This window comes from Orcinus orca, chromosome 12 (assembly GCF_937001465.1).
Source record: "Orcinus orca chromosome 12, mOrcOrc1.1, whole genome shotgun sequence".
NCBI classification, from domain to species: Eukaryota; Metazoa; Chordata; class Mammalia; order Artiodactyla; family Delphinidae; genus Orcinus; species Orcinus orca.
In genome coordinates, this window is record NC_064570.1 from 25,461,096 (window position 1) to 25,479,603 (window position 18,508).

Consider the following 18,508-nt stretch of genomic DNA (forward strand, 5'->3'; position numbering starts at 1 on the left):
GTTTTTTTTTTTGTTTTTTGTTTTTTGTGGTATGCTGGCCTCTCACTGTTGTGGCCTCTCCCGTTGTGGAGCACAGGCCCCAGATGTGGAGGCCCAGTGGCCATGGCCCACGGGCCCAGCCGCTCCGTGGCATGTGGGATCCTCCCGGACTGGGGCATGAACCCGTGTCCCCTGCATTGGCAGGCAGACTCTCAACCACTGCACCACCAGCGAAGCCCTGAGTCTTGTTTTTGTATCCATTCAGCAAGCCTAAGTCTTTTGGTTGGAGCATTTAATCCATTTACATTTACAGTAATTATCCATATGTGTGTTCCTATTACCATTTTCTTAATTGTTTTGGGTTTGCTTTTGTAGATCCTTTTCTTCTCTTGTGTTTCCCACTTAGAGAAGTTCCTTTAGCATTTGTTGTAGAGCTGGTTTGGTGGTGCTGAATTCTCTTAGCTTTTGCTTGTCTGTAAAGCTTTGGATTTCTCCATTGAATCTGCATGAGATCCTTGCCGGGTTGAGTAATCTTGGTTGTAGGTTCTTCCTGTTCATCACTTTAAGTATATCATGCCACTCCCTTCTGGCTTGCAGAGTTTCTGCTGAGAAATCAGCTATTAACATTATGGGAGTTCCCTTGTATGTTGTCATTTTTCCCTTGCTGCTTTCAATAATTTTTCTTTGTCTTTAATTAGTGCCAATTTGATTACTGTGTGTCTTGGCATGCTTCTCCTTGGGTTTATCCTGTATGGGACTCACTGCACTTCCTGGACTTCGGTGGCTATTTCCTTTCCCATATTAGAGAAGTTTTCGACTATAATCTCTGCAAATATTTTCTCTGGTCCTTTCTCTCTCTCTCCTCCTTCTGGGACCCCTATAATGCAAATGTTGTTGCGTTTAATGTTGTCCCAGAAGTCTCTTAGGCTCTCTTCATTTCTTTTCATTTTTTTTTTCTTTATTCTGTTCCGCAGCAGTGAATTCCACCATTCTGTCTTCCAGGTCACTTATCTGTTCTTCTGCCTCAGTTATTCTGCTATTGATTCCTTCTAGTGTATTTTTCATTTCAATTATTGTACTTTTCATCTCTGTTTGTTTGTTCTTTAATTCTTCTAGGTGTTTGTTAAACATTTCTTGCATCTTCTTGATCTTTGCCTCCATTCTTTTTCCGAGGTCCTGGATCATCTTCACTATCATTATTCTGAATTCTTTTTCTGGAAGGTTGCCTATCTCCACTTCATTTAATTGTTTTTCTTGGGTTTTGTCTTGTTCCTTCATCTGGTACATAGCCCTCTGTCTTTTCATCTTGTCTATCTTCCTGTGAATGTGGTTTTTGTTCCACAGGCTGCAGGATTGTAGTTCTTCTTGCTTCTGCTGTCTGCCCTCTGGTGGATGAGGCTATCTAAGAGGCTTGTGCAAGTTTCCTGATGGGAGGGACTGGTGGTGGGTAGAGCTGACTGTTGCTCTGGTAGGCAGAGCTCAGTAAAACTTTAATCCCATTGACTGCTGATGGGTGGGGCTGGGTTCCCTCCCTGTTGGTTGTTTGGCCAGGCTCTTTGGTGGGGCTAATGGCAGACTCTGGGAGGGCTCACGCCAAGGAGTACTTCCCAGAACTTCTGCTGCCAGTGTCCTTGTCCTCACAGTGAGACAGAGCCACCCCCCACCCCTGCAGGAGACCCTCCAACACTAGCAGGTAGGTCTGGTTCAGTCTCCTATGGGGTCACTCCTCCTTCCCCTGGGTCCCGATGCACACACTATTTTGTGTGTGCCCTCCAAGAGTGGAGTCTCTGTTTCCCCCAGTCCTGTCGAAGTTCTGCCGTCAAATCCCGCTAGCCTTCAAAGTCTGATTCTCTAGGAATTCCTCCTCCCATTGCCAGACCCCCAGGCTCAGAAGCCTTACGTGGGGCTCAGAACCTTCACTACAGTGGGTGGGCTTCTGTGGTATAAGTGTTCTCCAGTTTGTGAGTCACCCACCCAGCAGTTATGGGATTTGATTTTACTGTGATTGCGCCCCTCCTACCATCTCATTGTGGTTTCTCCTTTGTCTTTGGATGTGGGGTATCTTTTTTGGTGAGTTCCAGTGTCTTCCTGTTGATGATTGTCCAGCAGCTAGTTGTGATTCTGGTGTTCTCACAAGAGGGAGTGAGAGCACATCCTTCTACTCTGCCATTGTGGTTCAGGGACAGTCTCTAGGAAATTCTTGACCCTCCTTTCTTGACAGAAAGTGGGACTCACCACTGTCTATGACATAACAATGTCATCATCTTCTACTTTATTATGCATTAGAGATATTAAATATGATTTTCCAATATGACAGAAAAATCAGTATTTTGGTTTACTAAATATACCAATTAATAAAAATTTATCATGTTAAACGCATGGTATACCAATTTTCAAAGAATCAGGACATATCAAATATAACTGATGGTATATTAAGTGTAATGGAATCTTTTCTTGATGACTAGAAGTCACCTTTGCATCGTTACTGCCTTGGTAATCACTGTGAACATTAAAATACAAGTCTAGAAGATGTACTGAAGGCTCAGTTGGTAGTGATAATTTGAGATTTTGTGATTGAGCTATTAGAGAAAAGACTGTCAATAAGGATATTTATAAGAATTATTATTATATTAACTATAATTTTTACTAGAAGTCTAAACTGGAGAAATATTTAAAATGAGAAAGATATTTCTCACTCCTCCCTAATGTAATTATGTATATGTTAGTTTGAAGATGTATCTAAATTCAATGATAAATGCCCAGCCCTGGAAGATGGAGGGCAACAATTTTTTTTTTCTTTAAAAAGAAGGACATTCCGTACAACTGAGCAATGGCACGTCTTAGTATTTACCCAAATGATTTGAAAGTTTATGTCCACAAAAAAACCTGCACCTGGTGTCTATAGCCGCTTTGTTCATGATTGCCAAAATTTGGAAGCAACCAAGATGTCCTTCAATTGGTGAATGAATAAATAAACTGTGGTATATCAAGCAATGGACCATTCTTCAGTGCTAAAAAGAAATGAGGTATCAAGCCATGAAAAGATATGGAGGAACCTTAATTGTATATTACTAAGTGAAAGAAGCCAATCTGAAAGGGCTACATGCTGTATGATTCCAACTGTATGACATCCTGTAAATAACAAAACTAAGGGAACAGTAAAAAAAAAAAATTTAAAAAATAGTCCCCCAAAGTGTGGGGAAGGGAGGGATGAGCAGAGGGATGAACAGGCAGAGCACAGGGGACTTTTAGGGCAGTAAAGTTACTCTATTTGATACCATAATGATGGATACATGTCATTATACACTTGTCAAAACCCATAGAATGTGCAACATCAAGTCCCGACAAAACCTATCCTCGAAGTCATGTTCACGTTGCAATTATGACCAGCTTATTTGTGAAACAAAAATTGGGGTCCTTTATCTGACAAATATGGGCACAATGGGAGAACATATTTGAAATCTGTGCTACTCATATGAATCCTTGACCTGAACTAAAATGTAAGCTGGATTTTTCCAGGAGAGACTACCTTCACTGAAAACAATGCACACTCAGAATTTCTGGCATCAGCACCTGCTACTTATGTAAAGCTGGATCTCCCTAGATTGGCAGCTGACCCATTGCAGTCATTTCAGGATCCTTTATCATTCTTGGTTACCAGCTCCGTTTTGAAAGCTATTTAAAATTCTGTGTGCAAAGTCATTCTCAAGGAATGTCTATTTTCCTCCATTCTTTTCACTGACTTGTTTCTTCTCTTGTTTTGGATATTCAATGCTTGGTAATCAATTTGCAACTAAGAAGACACTTGGGCACAGGAATTAAATTGTGTAAGTGTTTGAACACTCGTTCATTTATTCATTCATATAGTAAAGATTTCCTGAGCACCGTCACGGACCCTGCAGAGTTCCAGGTACTGGGGACTAAACAATGAATAAAGCAGCTCAAGTCCCTCCCCATCTAGGTCCGACATTCTAGTGGAGAAGAGTGACCATAAGCAAATAGTCAAGTATATAGTATGTCTGATGGTGACAAGTGCTGTGTAGAAAAATAAAGCAGGAGGAAGCGAATCAGAGGTGTCAGGGCCTGAGCACAGATCTTAAGAGGTGAGGGAGCCTCTACGTTTGTTTTGAGGAAGGAGACTCTGGAGGAGTGAGCAGCCGGAACGAAAACAGAGGCAGGAACGTGCCTGGTGTGTCTGGGGAATAGCACGGGCTGCAGCAGAGTGAACAAGAGGAGATGAGGTCGGAGAGTAAAGTGGGGACAGGTCATGCAGGGGCTATAGGCCACCCAAAGCCTTTGGCTTTTACTCAGAGTAATAGGGGAGCCACTGCAAGTCTTTGAACACAGATGTGACACGTTGGGACTTAACGTTTTTAAAGGATCATTAAAGGATCATCTTCTTATGCGGAGAAGAGATGGGGGAGGACAAGAAACAGGATCTGCTAGGACCAGGTGAAGTTGTCTTTGATTCATGACTCAAAACACTGTATTCTAAACTCAAACCTCAGTGGCGTCTTGCTTCTCAAGATAACTGTCCTGTTCTGTAAACAGGTGGTCCGCTGGTTGGTTGGTGCCTACCCTCCTCTCCTCACCTCACAGGCATCCCCTACTGACGGCAATCAGAACTGAAGGGCTCTGGCATGCTGATTTCAGAGCCCAGGTTCCCTGCACCAAGCCACCTGTCTTAACAGTGTCATAGGCTGGGATCCTTATTTTAGAGGCATGAACAAATAACCATATTCACAGGGCTTCCCTGGTGAATTCCCTTTTTGAGTCTGGTTGGGCTGTACTGGTAGGTTCCCCAATCACAGAAGGGTGTCAAGGAGAGAGGAGTAACAGAGTGAACAGTCTCAGAGAAGTGAGCTGAGGGGCCATGTAGATTGTGACATGCCTGGTCCTGGCTGAGAAGGTGAGAGAGCCCTGGAGAAAGACCTGGGAGAGATAATGTGAGGAGTGCCAAGTGCACACTTCATCAGGAGCCTCACTGCCTTGCTTTGTGTGTGCTGGGGGGTATGTGGGTGTGTGAAATGAGCTCAAAGTCCTGTCTAGAATTTCCTGCAGTCTGGAGGAAGCTGTGTGGTGTCTGATGGACAGCCCCTCTGTTGCTCCCATTGCTAAGTGGCAAGGTCAGTGATGGTCACTGTCTGAAATACTAAATGATGTTTCTTAGCAACACTGTACCTTTATAGAGCTCTGCAGAGAAGCTTCACAATGCTTAGTGAGAGAAACTGAAGGTTCTGTTGTGAACGTGTAACCTTTTAAACAGCTGTCTCTGAGCTTTGTCCATAGCACGAGGCCCTCCAGGATAAAAATGTTCAATAAATCTTAGTCAAGTGTCTTGCAATTATATTCTAACAGATTGAATTTGTCATATGTGTTTATGTGACTATTCAAGGAAACAAACTGACTGATGAACTTCTAAACACTTTTTCTCTATAGGTAAACTAATACATGGCTTACAGAATTGAATTATTCCAGACAGGTATTTAAATATAGAGTCCCAAGTAACTTAAATGTTTGAGACATGACAAGAGTATAATGTTCACAGTAAAACCAAAAACTCAGGGATATTCAGGTTCTTACCCTGACTCCTTTATTATCTAACTGTACATTCTTAGACACTTATGTTTGAGATAACATAATATTTACTGTACATTCTTAGACACTTATGTTTGAGATAACATAATATTTATTGGGTGTTTACCATGAGCCAGGCACTGTTCTAAGTTTTTCACATTTCTTAACCCATTTAATCCTCACAACAGCCCTATGAGTTGGATGCCATTATTATTCCCACTCTACAGATGAGGAAAGCAAAGGACAGAAAGATGAAGTGACTCATTCAGAGATACATGTGTGTCGTGCATCCCTGAGACCCCCCCAGGTTGAGTGATTTGCTAGGACGACTTACAGGACTCAGCATGCAGCCGTCCTCATGGTTGTGATTTATTACAGCGAAAAGATACCAAGCAAAATGAGCACAGGGAAAAGGCACATGGGACAAAGTTGAGGGGAAACCAGGCACAAGCTTCCAAGAGTCCTCTCCCGGTACAGTCACCCAGGATGCACGTAATTTCCCCAGAAATGAGTGGCAACAACACATGTGAAAAGTGACTCCCAGGGAAGCTTATTAGTGACTCAATGCCTGGGGTTTTTATGGGAGGCTGGCCACGCAGGCAACCTCTGCCCAGCATGTATCAAAATTCCAGACTCCCAGAAGGCAAGCAGGTTTTCAGCATGAATCGTATTGTTTGCCCAGTTCAGACACAGGGAGTTACTCTTATCAATTTGGGAAGTGGAGTGAATGCTCTTGAAAACCAAGTTCCCGGATGCCAACCAAAGACCAACCTTGCAAGGAGGCCTTTTTAAGACCAGCAGTCACACTTGATATGTCAATACTTTTCTGCACATGCATCTGCTAAGTAGAAGAGCTATGCTTCCATCACAAGTAGATTCTGGAGGCCAAATGCTGAACCACTGTGATCTACGGGTTATCACAGATGTCCAGCAGATAGATTCAGGATCCTAGAATTCAGGGGAGAGGTCTGGTTAGAGATGTCGTTATGGGAGTTGCTGGCCTGTAGGGACATTGAAAACTAAGTTCACTTAGGAGGGGAATGTAGTTTGAGCATCAAAATGGTCAGAGGACTGTACCCTGGGGCCCTCCAACATCCAGAGATCAGGTGAGGGTGACGTTCAGTGGATGTTTACAAGAGGCCAATGGATTCAGAGGAAAACCACGAGGAAGTCACGCCCTACAAGCCAAATGAAGTTAGTGTTTCAGGAAGGCAGAGAGGAACAATAGATACTGCTGATGGACCAGACAAAAAGAGTGTGGAGTGACCATTGAGCATGACCACATGCAGGTTGCTGACTTTGACCAGAACCGTTGCAGCGGAATGTCAGGCAGAAGCCCAGTTGGAGTGGGTTCCAGAGAGCATGGGAAGAGAGGAAGCGGAGATCACAAAGGATTAAAAATTCTTTAAGGCATTTTGCTATAAAAGAAAGAGGACAGGGCTTCCCTGGTGGTGCAGTGGTTGAGAGTCCACCTGCCGATGCAGGGGACACGGGTTCGTGCCCTGGTCCAGGAAGATCCCACATGCCGCGGAGCGGCTGGGCCCGTGAGACATGGCCACTGAGCCTGCGTGTCCGGAGTCTGTGCTCCGCAACGGGAGAGGCCACAACAGTGAGAGGCCTGCGTACAGCAAAAAAAAAAAAAAAAAAGAAAAAGAAAGAGGACAAATAGGAAAATAGCTATAGAGGAAAGTGGATTTCAAAAGATGTGGTGTGTAACATGGGAGCTATTACAGCATGAGACTGGTCCAGTAGAGGAGGGCAATGAATGATGCATGAGATCAAGGGGATAATGGTGTCTTTGAGTAGATGAAAAGGGATGGACACAGTGTACAAATCGGTCTTAGATTAGATCATGGGCTGTTTAGCCAGAGTTACAGGAGGGAAGGCAAATTATTTTTACAGAGGCAGGTGGGGCGGGTGGGTGAACATGGAGGTGGCAGGGGATAGAATTTTTCTTCTGGTTGCTTCAACTTTCATCACGAAGTGGGAAGAAAATGTTTAGCTGAGAGTCAGGAAGCGGGGGGATGTGATGGGCAGTTGGAGAGGAGGAGGTGCATGACGGTCATCTACAAGGTCACAGGAATGAGCTGCCTGGGGAAGTATGGCAGGACTGCTGGGGCTACTATGGGCCTAGGAGAATCTTAGACATTTGCTGCCATCAGTTTAAAATAAGACCAGCTGCCATGGTGGGGTGGGTTTTCCAGCCATGCGCAGTGGTAGGGTTTCAGGCATAGGGTGATAGAGGGTTGGACTTAACCAGGATGGGGGTTGGCCAGGCAAGTGTAAGGAAGAGCAGAAGTGGTGTGGGCATGGAGGGTGGATGCAGCGGAGTTTATCTACAGACAGAGGCAGAGGGCTGTGGGACCCAGTCCTCACTCTTTCCTGCAGGTTGGGACTGGAGGGCCTCAGAAGTCATTTCCTTTAAAGGTACAGTGTATGGTGCAATAAACACACAAAGAGTGCAAGACTCATCTCTGAAATAAAGTCTAGTGCTGTTGCTGACTGTGACTCACCTTTGAACTAGTTGCCCAGGTTGGTAATCACTAATCCACCGAGAGCCAGTGACAGGTGGCTATAACTTTCTCAGATGTCACTGTCCCTGGGGTCTTGAAACAAGCATGCTCTCTATGAGCCTGGCCCTCACCCTTTACAGTCAGTACACACCATTCACAGAGCCAGCCCGGAAGCACCAGTCCCCCCCTTTATGGGAAACAGGTTTCAACTGGTTGATTAGTTGTTCCCACCCAGGTGTGAGGCCCGGTTCCTCCCTCTCCAGCCCTGAACCTGTCAGAGGACTTTGTCCGGTTCTCTACTTCTTAGTCAGCTTATGGCCTCTTGTCAAGCACACACCTCTGGGGTCTTTTGATTTGTTCTTCCTTTACTGCAGGCTGCGGTGACTCAGCCTGCTTTCCCAGACCCTTCCTGTCCCCTGAGGGCCGGGCCCGCTACCCCCTCCCCTGCCCCCTCCCTCCCTACTCATCTCTGAAGATAAGTCCCCAGGCCCTTTGGATTTTAAAAGATTTATTGCATATCACAAATATATAAGACAACAAATAGATCACAGATAACTAAAATTGGCATAATACAGAGTTTCTAGAATCCCAGCACAGTTGGTATAACTATGGTTCAATGTATGGTGTGGACTCTGGTCTGGGAGAGTGACTTAGAAAACCATCAAGTCTTCCCTCCTGTGTCTCTCCTTTACTCTCACATGACTACCATGCTCACAGCACTTCTGACACTTTTCTTCACCAAATGTTTGTGGGGTTTTCCCACACTGAGTGATTTTCTGTGACACCGGGTGGGTGTCCTACAACGTAACTCAATTCTGACACTATCTACCTGGAGTCAGCATCAGATCCCACAGGGTAAGGGCGGTCCCAAGAGCCTGCCCCTCTCCTACATCAGACGCCAAATGCAAGTAGAAAGAAGGTCCCCAGGTTACCTACAACCCCTGTCAGCCGTGGCTACATACATGATCTTCTCCCCCTTGGATTCGATTATTTGCTAGAGCAGCTCAGAGCACTCAGAGAAACACTTATGTTTACTAGTTTATTAAAGGATACAGATGAACAGCCAGATAAAGAGATACCCAGGGTGAGTTCTGGAAGGGTCCTGGATACAGGAGCTTCGTCCCTGTGGAGTTAGGACGCATCACCAGCCTGGTACAGGGATGTGTTCACCCACCTGGAAGTTCTCTGAACCCCCCACTATTGGGACTTTATGTAGGCTTCATCACGTAGGCATGATGGGTCCTGAAGTCCATTTCCAGCCCCCCTCCTCTCTCTAGAGTGGTGGGGGTTGGGGGAATGAGGCTGAAAGTTCCAAGCATCTAATAATGATTTGGTCTTTCTGGTGACCAGCCCCATCCAGGAGCCCAACCAGAGTCGCCCCATTAGAACAAAAGCTGTTCCTGATTCTCTATCACTGAGGAATTTACGGGGGTTTCAGGAGCTCTGTGTCAGGAACCAGGACAAAGCCCAAATATCGATTTCTTATTATATAATAAAATCACAATATCACAGCTGGGGGGCGGAAACTTCTGCCTTTAGCTAGTTCCCAAGGCTGAATTCCCCATCAACAATAGGAATGTCTTCCGCCTCCCCAGTATCTCCTAAGAGCCCCTCCTTCCAACTCTGAGGGCTGACGCACCCCCTCCCTGGAGATCGAGATTGGCACTGCTGAGGACCTCAGTCATCAGAGCTCATTTCCCCACAGGCCCCCTTGCTTAACTTCTCTGAACCTAAACTTCCTCATTTTGAATTAGGGAGAGTAACAGATGATTTATAGAGTGGGCATAAAAGCTGGTAACATAAAGGTTAGTTTTCTTTCCCTTTTCCTTTCTTCAGAGAACACCAAGATCACTCTGAATGGCCTTCCCCAAACCACAAAGTCATAGAGTTGGACATTTAAAGCTTCTGAACAAAGAGAACCACAGAACTCAGGGTAAACTCCCAAAGCACAGGGAGAAAGCAGATGCTTTCACTAAGGGAAGCATCAGCGACCAGACTCACACTCATCCTCCAAACCCTTATCGCATCCGATGTTTATGCCAAAGGGAGCACCCGTCTCTCCATCTCTCTTCCCAGAGAATCCTTGGAATTGTTTGTCAGATTAATGGGATTCTGATTCCAGGGCTGCCTTAAGACAAGCCAGAGGGTCACCCTGGCTGGCCGGGCCTGTTTCTTATCTGGAAACCATGGCAGGGGCCCTATAGTCTTCCTCACTCTAAAATCCTATCTTACCTGTTGCCGAGAAGCATGTTCAGAGGCAGGTTAAATCAATATTTCTGAGCATTCACTATGTAGCAAGGAAGATGCACCAGAGCCCCTACCCTCCTGTAACAGGAACAACAGAGATGAAAAAATGAATTATCAGCAAGAGGTTTGTTACAAAAGGAGAAGTACAGGTGCATGTAGACAGGGAAACCCACCTAGTGAGAGAACGCACAGTGCTTGAATCAGAAGAAGGTAAACACAGATGGAACACAGGGGACTGGGGAAGTGGACAGGGAATCAGATCTGCATTGGGGATTTCAGACTTTAATCTGAGGACACGGGGGACGAATGAAGGACATTAAGGATAATTATATGATCAGATAAGAATTTTAAAGAGATACAGTATGGCTGTAGTATGGAGACCATGTGCGTGCGTGCGTGCGTGCGTGCGTGCGTGTGTGTGTGTGTGTGTGTGTGATGGGTGTGGGAAGGCTGGGGAAAGAGATGAGTGAATTTCATTTTGGATCTGCTCAGTTTGAGGTCCTAGCATCACCTGAGGGACCCAGACTCTTTAGAGTTTTCATTAAATATCAACTTTGTATTTTGTGTAGCAACTTTGTCTATTGCTACAACAAGGCAACAGACATTTGTACTGTTTCATTGAACAAATTCTATTTTGACCTTTAAAAATCTCTCCCTAACTTTTTTGTGTTATTTTCTGCCTGTCCCAAAGTATTTGACTTTTGGTTACTTATCTAGGTTAACATCAATGTTATGACTTTAGGCAATTCCCCTATGTTAACATTGTAGATCTTGAATCTACATGGATGACTTGAGACAAAAGAATTCTGAATGCTCAAAACCTGAGAAGTTCCTTCTAAAGTGCTAAAAGGTGCTACAGGCCTATGTAAAGGGTTTCTTCTTCTATACTCAAGGGTTTTCAAGACTCAATTTGGTAACAATGTTTGCCTCCTTTCCTGGGAGAAATCACAGGTTCTGGGAGGAGGGAGGATCGTAGGGCTTGAGGGGGCCTTAGCTTTGGGCCCTGGATCTTAAATCATAAGGTGAGATGACATTGATTCTTAGTTAACTAGGGTTGTGCATTTTCAGGTATTTCAATAATTCAGAACTCTGCATTTGACTGGCTGAATATCTCAATTCACCACAAGATGGCAGCACGAAGTTAATTTTTAAAAGTAGGTGACTTTCTAGAGCTCGCATAGAAGGAGGACTTCGAAAGGAAACCATAACTGAGAACTTTTCTTCTTGTTCCTATCTATAGCTGGAAAGAAAGGAAGAAAGAAATATGGAAGGAACAGAGGTAAAAAGAAAAGAAAGTGGGGTGCAGGAGGGAGAGGTGGCAATGAAAAAGCAAAGTAAAAGAACGGAGAAAAAACATTTCACAAACATTCAGCTAGATTACATTTAACGAAAGAAAAGAACCAAGCCACCGATGTAGGAAATTTCCGAGAGAGGAAACCAGTGTTATAACCACATTTACTCACAGCCTCGATGTGTGAGTATAAGATAGACATTTGACCTTCTTATAAAAGCAGTTGTGTCTCTGGGAAACTATGAGAATGAATTTACATTTACAAAGTGTTCTGGTCCAGTTAAGTCAGTCTTACGTTAGCATAAAGATCAGCTTGGATTCAAGACTTATTTTATCTAGTACCCTTCATAGAGGTCTTACACGTTGGTTTCCATGTTTAATTGTGTGGGGAAATAGGATACATTATTCAAGAAGAGAATAATTAGACACACACTGGCAGCAATGCCTTGATATGTTGGAAATAGAAAGGGTGCCACCAGTTCAGTGGTCCTGGAAGCCCCTGAGCTGAGCAGAATTCTTTCAGCATTGGCTCTTTGATTCTCCATGGACCATCCACCACTTACTTGACCTACTGTCATTGATCTCTTCTGGCTACTTGCTCTGTCCCCTGTCTCATGAATTTGGGATAGCAGAAAGTTCAAGAAAGGGAGAGATCTTAAGAATGGTGATTGCTTCATCTTGAGATTGAGTTTTTTTAACCTTGGCACTAATGACATTTGGGGCCAGACAATTCCTTTTCTCGTGGGGGGTGGTGAGGGGCTGTCCTTCCCATGGTAGGAAATTTAGCAGCATCTTTGGCACATACCACCAAATGCCTGGAACACCTCCACCCCAAGCTGTGACATCCAAATTGTCTCCAGACGTTGCCAAGGGTCTCCTAGGGAACAAACTTATCTCCACCTCCCCATTTGAGTACCACTGCTTTAGATAAACTCTAACTAACTGAAGAAAATCCTGAAAGTTTTGTTTATCTTGCTGTCCTGTTCATGGGCAAAACTCATATTGAGTCCACAGAGAAACGTGTGTTTTTCAAATGTGTTTTCCAAGTATGAAATTGGACATAAATGCCTTTGTTAGAGTCAGAGGAATGTTCTCTATATGAAACAAATCAACAAATATTTATTATGAATGTTTTGTTGAGCAAAGACTTATGCCAGGCACTGTAGGGCATACAAAACAGTAAAAGAATTTTTATAGAAATGAAAACAATTAATGCTGGTCGAACCCTTACTATGTGCCAGACACGTTTTCTGTCCATTGTGAATATGCGTCTTCTATTCATCTCCTTTCGACTTTGCAAGCTCTCTATGAAGAAATATTATTTGCATTTTATAGGTGAAGAAACTGAGGTTGAGAAAAGTTCAGTCACTAGCTCAATGCCACATTCATGGTAGGTGACAAAGGCCAGTCTTCCTAACACCAAGGACTGTGTATGCTCTAGTCCCAAACACTAACCCTTGAGGAGATTACAGTCTGGTTAGGGGAACAATGCATGTACACAGGAAAGGTGTCTAATGTCATAACATCTAATGTCATATCTATTCCAAAAAAATTACAGGACACGTTGCTATAGACTAGAGTGATCTGAGAAATAGAGTGTGATCGGTCTTGATCTGTGTGTCCTTAAAGAATAGAAGATTAGAGAGGTAGATTAGAAAGATGGGCAAGTGTAGGTTCCATTCTATAAAAGGGCAATCTTCTGAGAAGCGGTAAAACTGTGGAAGGGTGTTGAGAGCATAGGGTACAGATGGCTAAATGGAATGGAAGATCTGTGCTGAGAAGGAGAGGTAATACAGGTTGGAAAGGGTGGCTGGCAACAAATGACACAGGGACTTGAATATAATCCAGAAATAATAAACTGGCAGGCCAAAATAATAACTTTGGTTCAGTTCAGAGTTCTGAAAATTGAGAAATTTGGGAAAAGCTGGATTTCTAACATTCTTGAATGTGGTGACTTTGAGTCTACATTCCTGTATCTCAACCCTTTGCTGAAGCCAAGGAGGGGTCACTGTCTTTAATGGGCTCTGGGCTCTCCAGTTCAGCAAAACCCACACCACACCCTAATCTATTACCTCCTCTTGCTTCACTTAATTATCTGCTTAGCCCCTCTCAGCAGTGGAATTTGCACCTAAATTTAGAAAAGGGTGTTCTCAAAATTTAATCTGATAAAACCAATGAAAATTGACTTTTTCTTCTAACAGTCCACTAGAAATGGGAGACAAGAGCTAATCCTCCATTCGACGTCTTTCCATATATCCAAGGACTATTATTAAAGTGTCCTTTCCTTCCTGTCTTCCCCACTGTGATCACCCCTAGTTGTGTAGCTTTCTCCAGGAGCCGTGCACTATAAACCTTCCACCGTTGCTGCTGTTCAGTGCTGGAGTTGATGTGGACTTCCACATCTTTGTAAACTGTGAGCACCAACCTGTGTACCCCAGCACTGCTGTCACCTCTTCTACTTGTGCCTAGTCTGTGACACCTCAACCCAGCAACTGATATTTCCACTATGTTCCAGGCACTGTGTTAATGAATGTCGACTATCACTAACAGACACAGAGCAGGAGGATTTACATTCTAGTGGCAGAGATAGACAGTAAGCAATGAACAGAAAACATAAGTAAATTATATGTGTTTGAAAACGATATCTGCTAAGGAAAAAAAACCAATAGAGTGGAGTTAGGGGGCTGGCAATGGGGATTGCAATTTTCAGTAGAGTGTTCAGCGTAGGCCGCTTTGAGAAGGTGGCATTTAAACAAAGACTTGAAAGAGGTTGCTGTGGGAAATGACCTTAATGCCGTAGGAACATCCAAGTAGCAGTCAAGCTCTTCTGTTATGGAACAGAAAGGCTCACAGGCCAAATTAAGATACTCAAATCATGCAGATTATTGAATCAACGTAACACATGGAGAGTAGCAAGAGGAAAGAGATGGTATAGGTTAACATACTTAGGATGTTGTATAAGCAGGTAGAAGGCTCACGCTAGATGAATCCTGAGTTGTGCAACGTTAATATATTCTCTCTCTCTCTCTCTCTCTCACATACACACATACACACACACAAACACCAGCCTTCTCACTGATAGTAAAGTTATAGGACCAGACTTGAACCTAACCCAGAAGCTCAGCAGAGAGAAGATGCCTGGGGACCAACACACGCTTGCTCTATCAGAGAGACTCAAGGCCAAGCACTCTTGGTCTAAAGCTGTAGCTCATATAATAAGCCTGTTGAACAGCCACAAGCTTTTCCTGGTTTTCTTGGGCGGAAAACACGTGGAGTCAGAGTGGGGTCCATGATGCATACTCCCAGGGGGTGGTCAATTTGAGATAACACGGCTGTCAGCCTGGAGGTGGCATGATCAGGACCTACTGCTTAGCCTTTCCATCCCTTTCTTTATAGAAATAACACTCTTGATGATACCATGCTTTGAAAATCATATATTTCACTCATTACGTCTAGCTTTAGCATATCTCATAGGATATTTACTTAGCGTATTTAACATATCTTAGGAGTTTTATCCATCCCACTGTTTTTCCCATCTTTGAGAGCAGAACTGAATATTCTCAAATGTAGTAATCACACGTTACGGAGGTGAAGGAGTTAGCCAGGAGGACACCAAAGGGAAGAACAGCCTGGGGAGAGTAGTGGCGAAGGGGAGCTGTGCCTGGTGTGTTTCTGGAACGGCAGGGACAGGGTGGCTGGGGTGGGGTGAGTGGGTGAGTGGACGTGCGCAGGGTAGGAGGGCAGATTTTGCTGGGCCTGATGCCCATTGTGAGAACTTTGTCTGTAATACTAACACAGATCCATCCTTCGCCGAATTACACCGTCAACTCTATTTTTCCATCCTCTAGGAATTACCCTTTACTCACACAGAGGGGGGGAAATCACTGTAGTGCAGTGTCATGGAAGCCTGAGAGAGTTTCCGAAAGAGGTCAACTGTGGCAGCCGTCACTGAAAGGACTTTGATAAACAATAGACTCTGGGGGATGATGAGAAAAAGGTGGAAGAAAAGGCCATTTGAATTAGCAATAAAGATGTCATTGGTGACCTTCAGGGACAGGTTTCAGTGAAGCAGCCAGGGCAGAGGCTGAGTGTAGTGTTACAGAGGAAACTGTGGGGAGGAAATGGATGTACTGCTTCCGAGGGCCCGGTGACCTTTGTGCCTCACGGTTGTTGATGTCAGAAAGCGCTCCCCTCTCCTCTGTGGACTGTGGCCTAGGCTTCGAGCACTTCCCAGCAGAGCCCCACAAACCCAGTTCCCATGTATTAGGCTGATGATTAAAATATTTCCAGCAAAATCTACCAGATTCTTTGAAAGGCCTTTGAGGTTGCTCACTCAAGTAAATCCTTTTACTTACTATTTTGTTTGTATATGTGTGGAAGGAAAGATGAGATTAATAATCCTCTCTGCTAATTGATCATTTCTAGTACTTAAAAATCTGTCATTCTGGTTCCAAAGTTTATCTGCACTTCTATCCCTGCATGCATCCCTCCATCCATTTGTCCTCTTCTTTTTTTTTTTTAAATTTATTTTCTTTACTTTTATTTATTTATTTTTTGCTGTAAGCGGGCCTCTCACTGTTGTGGCCTCTCCCGTTGAGGAGCACAGGCTCCGGACACCCAGGCTCAGCGGCCATGGCTCATGGGCCCAGCCGCTCCGTGGCATGTGGGATCTTCCCGGACCTGGGCACGAACCCGTGTCCCCTGCATCGGCAGGCGGACTCTCAACCACTGCGCCACCAGGGAAGCCCCCTCGTCCTCTTCTTGATAGCTATCTCCATGAAAGACAGGCTTTCCTTATCTACAAATTTACTTTGTCCACCTGACTCTGGACTCCAGTCCTTCCCACCCCACAAAACCCTTCTCTTGGCCTCCTCACTCTCCCCAGACACCTTGCAGACCAGTGAATCCCTTTTTATTTCTGATCTCTAATCTCTCCCTTTCTTGAATAAACCCAAATTGTTTCTATCTTCAAAAATAACACCTCTCCCCATCCCTGTCCATCTGCTGTTATCACCCTAGGTCTCTTGTTTGCTGAGAACCAAGTCCCTTGAATGCCACATCTGCACAGCCTTGTATCTGTCTCTATCTCTCCACTGAAAGTGATGTCCCTAAGGCCCTGACGCATCCATGTCACCTCATAACACCCCCACTTATTTATTATATTTGATGTTGTAATTGTCTATTTTCTTTTCTGTCTCACTCAATACACTAAGTTCCCTGCCAGCAAGAGGGTTTCATAGTTACCTTTGTGCCCAGTGTCTAGAACAATCTATGGCACAGATTAGACATTCAATATCTGTTGAATGAATGAGTGAATGAATGAGTGAGTCCTGTCTGTGACCTCTTTTACATGCAACTCAGTTAACCATGTCCTCCTTTAAAAAAAAAAAATTCTTCCATTAGTTGCTCAGATAACATTCTCTTTGGTTTTCATTCTAACCCTCTGTCAGTTGTTTTGTGGCTTCTTATCTTTAAATGATGCAATTTCCTAGGGGTCTGCCTTTGTTCTTCTTTTCTTAGCATTGTTTATTTTACCTGGGCAAGCTCATTAGTAGCCAGCAGCTTTAATTACAACCTTGTCTATACCTCCAGCCCTGATCTCACGTTGGTCTTCAGACCCATAGACCTAGCTGCCTACTGACCATCTCCATTTAACCAGCTCACGGGGACCTAAAGTTTATAAGTTAAAACCCTTAACTCGTAACTCCTATCTCAGTGAATGGTATAGCCATCCACTTAGTCACGGAAGCTAGAGGTATGGGAATTTTCCTAGATATCTCTTTTTCCCTTACCTGTCTCAGTTAATCAGATAGTCGTTTCTTTCGATAAGTTATATAAGATGTATTTGAAATGTGTTTTCTATCTCTCCATTTTTTTGTGTCATAGTCTAGGGGTCATGGGTGAGATATGAGGCTTTTGGGGCAGAAGTAATGAGTTCTGCCCCCTGAGGGAATACATACAGAGCTGTGATCAGAGTCAGGACATTGCAAATGCTAGCTTCCAGGCCTTCTAGCCATTGGTGACACAAACCTGCTAACCTCCTCCCTGCCAGCAGAGACAAGACATCGGGGAGGGAGCGCTGAAAACTAGGATACAGCCCATGATAATGGCCCCCCTCCCAAGCCTCCCGCTCCCATCCGAGAAACTTCTCTTTCAAACAGTATAAAATAAAATAGAAAAAAAGTGATAAAAAGGAACTAAAAGATATTTAGATTGGGGCAATTCCCACCACATATTTCAAAATCACTGGTTAACTTCCCTCTCTCAATTTCACTGTACTGAGCATCCCTCCACAAAGGCTTGACATTTGAGAATGGAGTGTGTTGCCTCTTCTCGGCATCATTTTAATATAGGCTCATCAGATATCTGACACCCTGAGGCACTAACCACACTGTAGAAGCATGAGCTAGGACAGTAGAGAGGTGGTGGGGACAGAGCTGGGACAGCAGGGTGATGGTGGGGGACAGAGCTGAACGCAGGGATAGATTCCCTGACTTCCTGGACGTAGAGGGCATCACTAGGTCCTTTAGTTCCACATTATCTGTGACAGCTTAAGTTGCTCATGGTGATATTACTTTATTACTTCTCTCACTCCAGTTCTGGGGAGTGACCTGCATAGGTGTTGCCACTGAGACACAGGGAGGGGGAAGCTTCAGATAGCTTTAGAGAGTTTGGACTTTTATCCTGAAGGCAAAAGGAAAGAACCCAAGGATTTTAAGCAGGGGAATGATCGGATCAGACTTAAGTACAGTTTTAGAAATAATAATATAAATAATAGCCAATATTTATTAGTGCTTATTATATATCAGACATTGTACCACATGTTTTACATGTGTATCTTACTTAATTTTAAAAGCAGCTCTAGGAAGCAAGTACTCTTAATTTTCTTTTTTACAAATAC

General features: G+C 44.0%; 1 long non-coding RNA gene across 2 annotated transcripts; it reads left to right on the top strand.

The window, feature by feature from the left end:
• Positions 1-1,305: 1,305 nt before the first annotated feature.
• Positions 1,306-14,889, top strand: LOC117196728 (uncharacterized). Of its 2 annotated transcripts, XR_004477058.2 has the most exons (4): positions 1,306-1,672; positions 3,778-3,806; positions 11,385-11,470; positions 11,557-14,889. It is a non-coding gene; the product is annotated as an uncharacterized LOC117196728 (long non-coding RNA). The 2 variants fall into 2 exon arrangements; XR_007470685.1 differs by lacking the exon at positions 3,778-3,806.
• Positions 14,890-18,508: the final 3,619 nt, after the last annotated feature.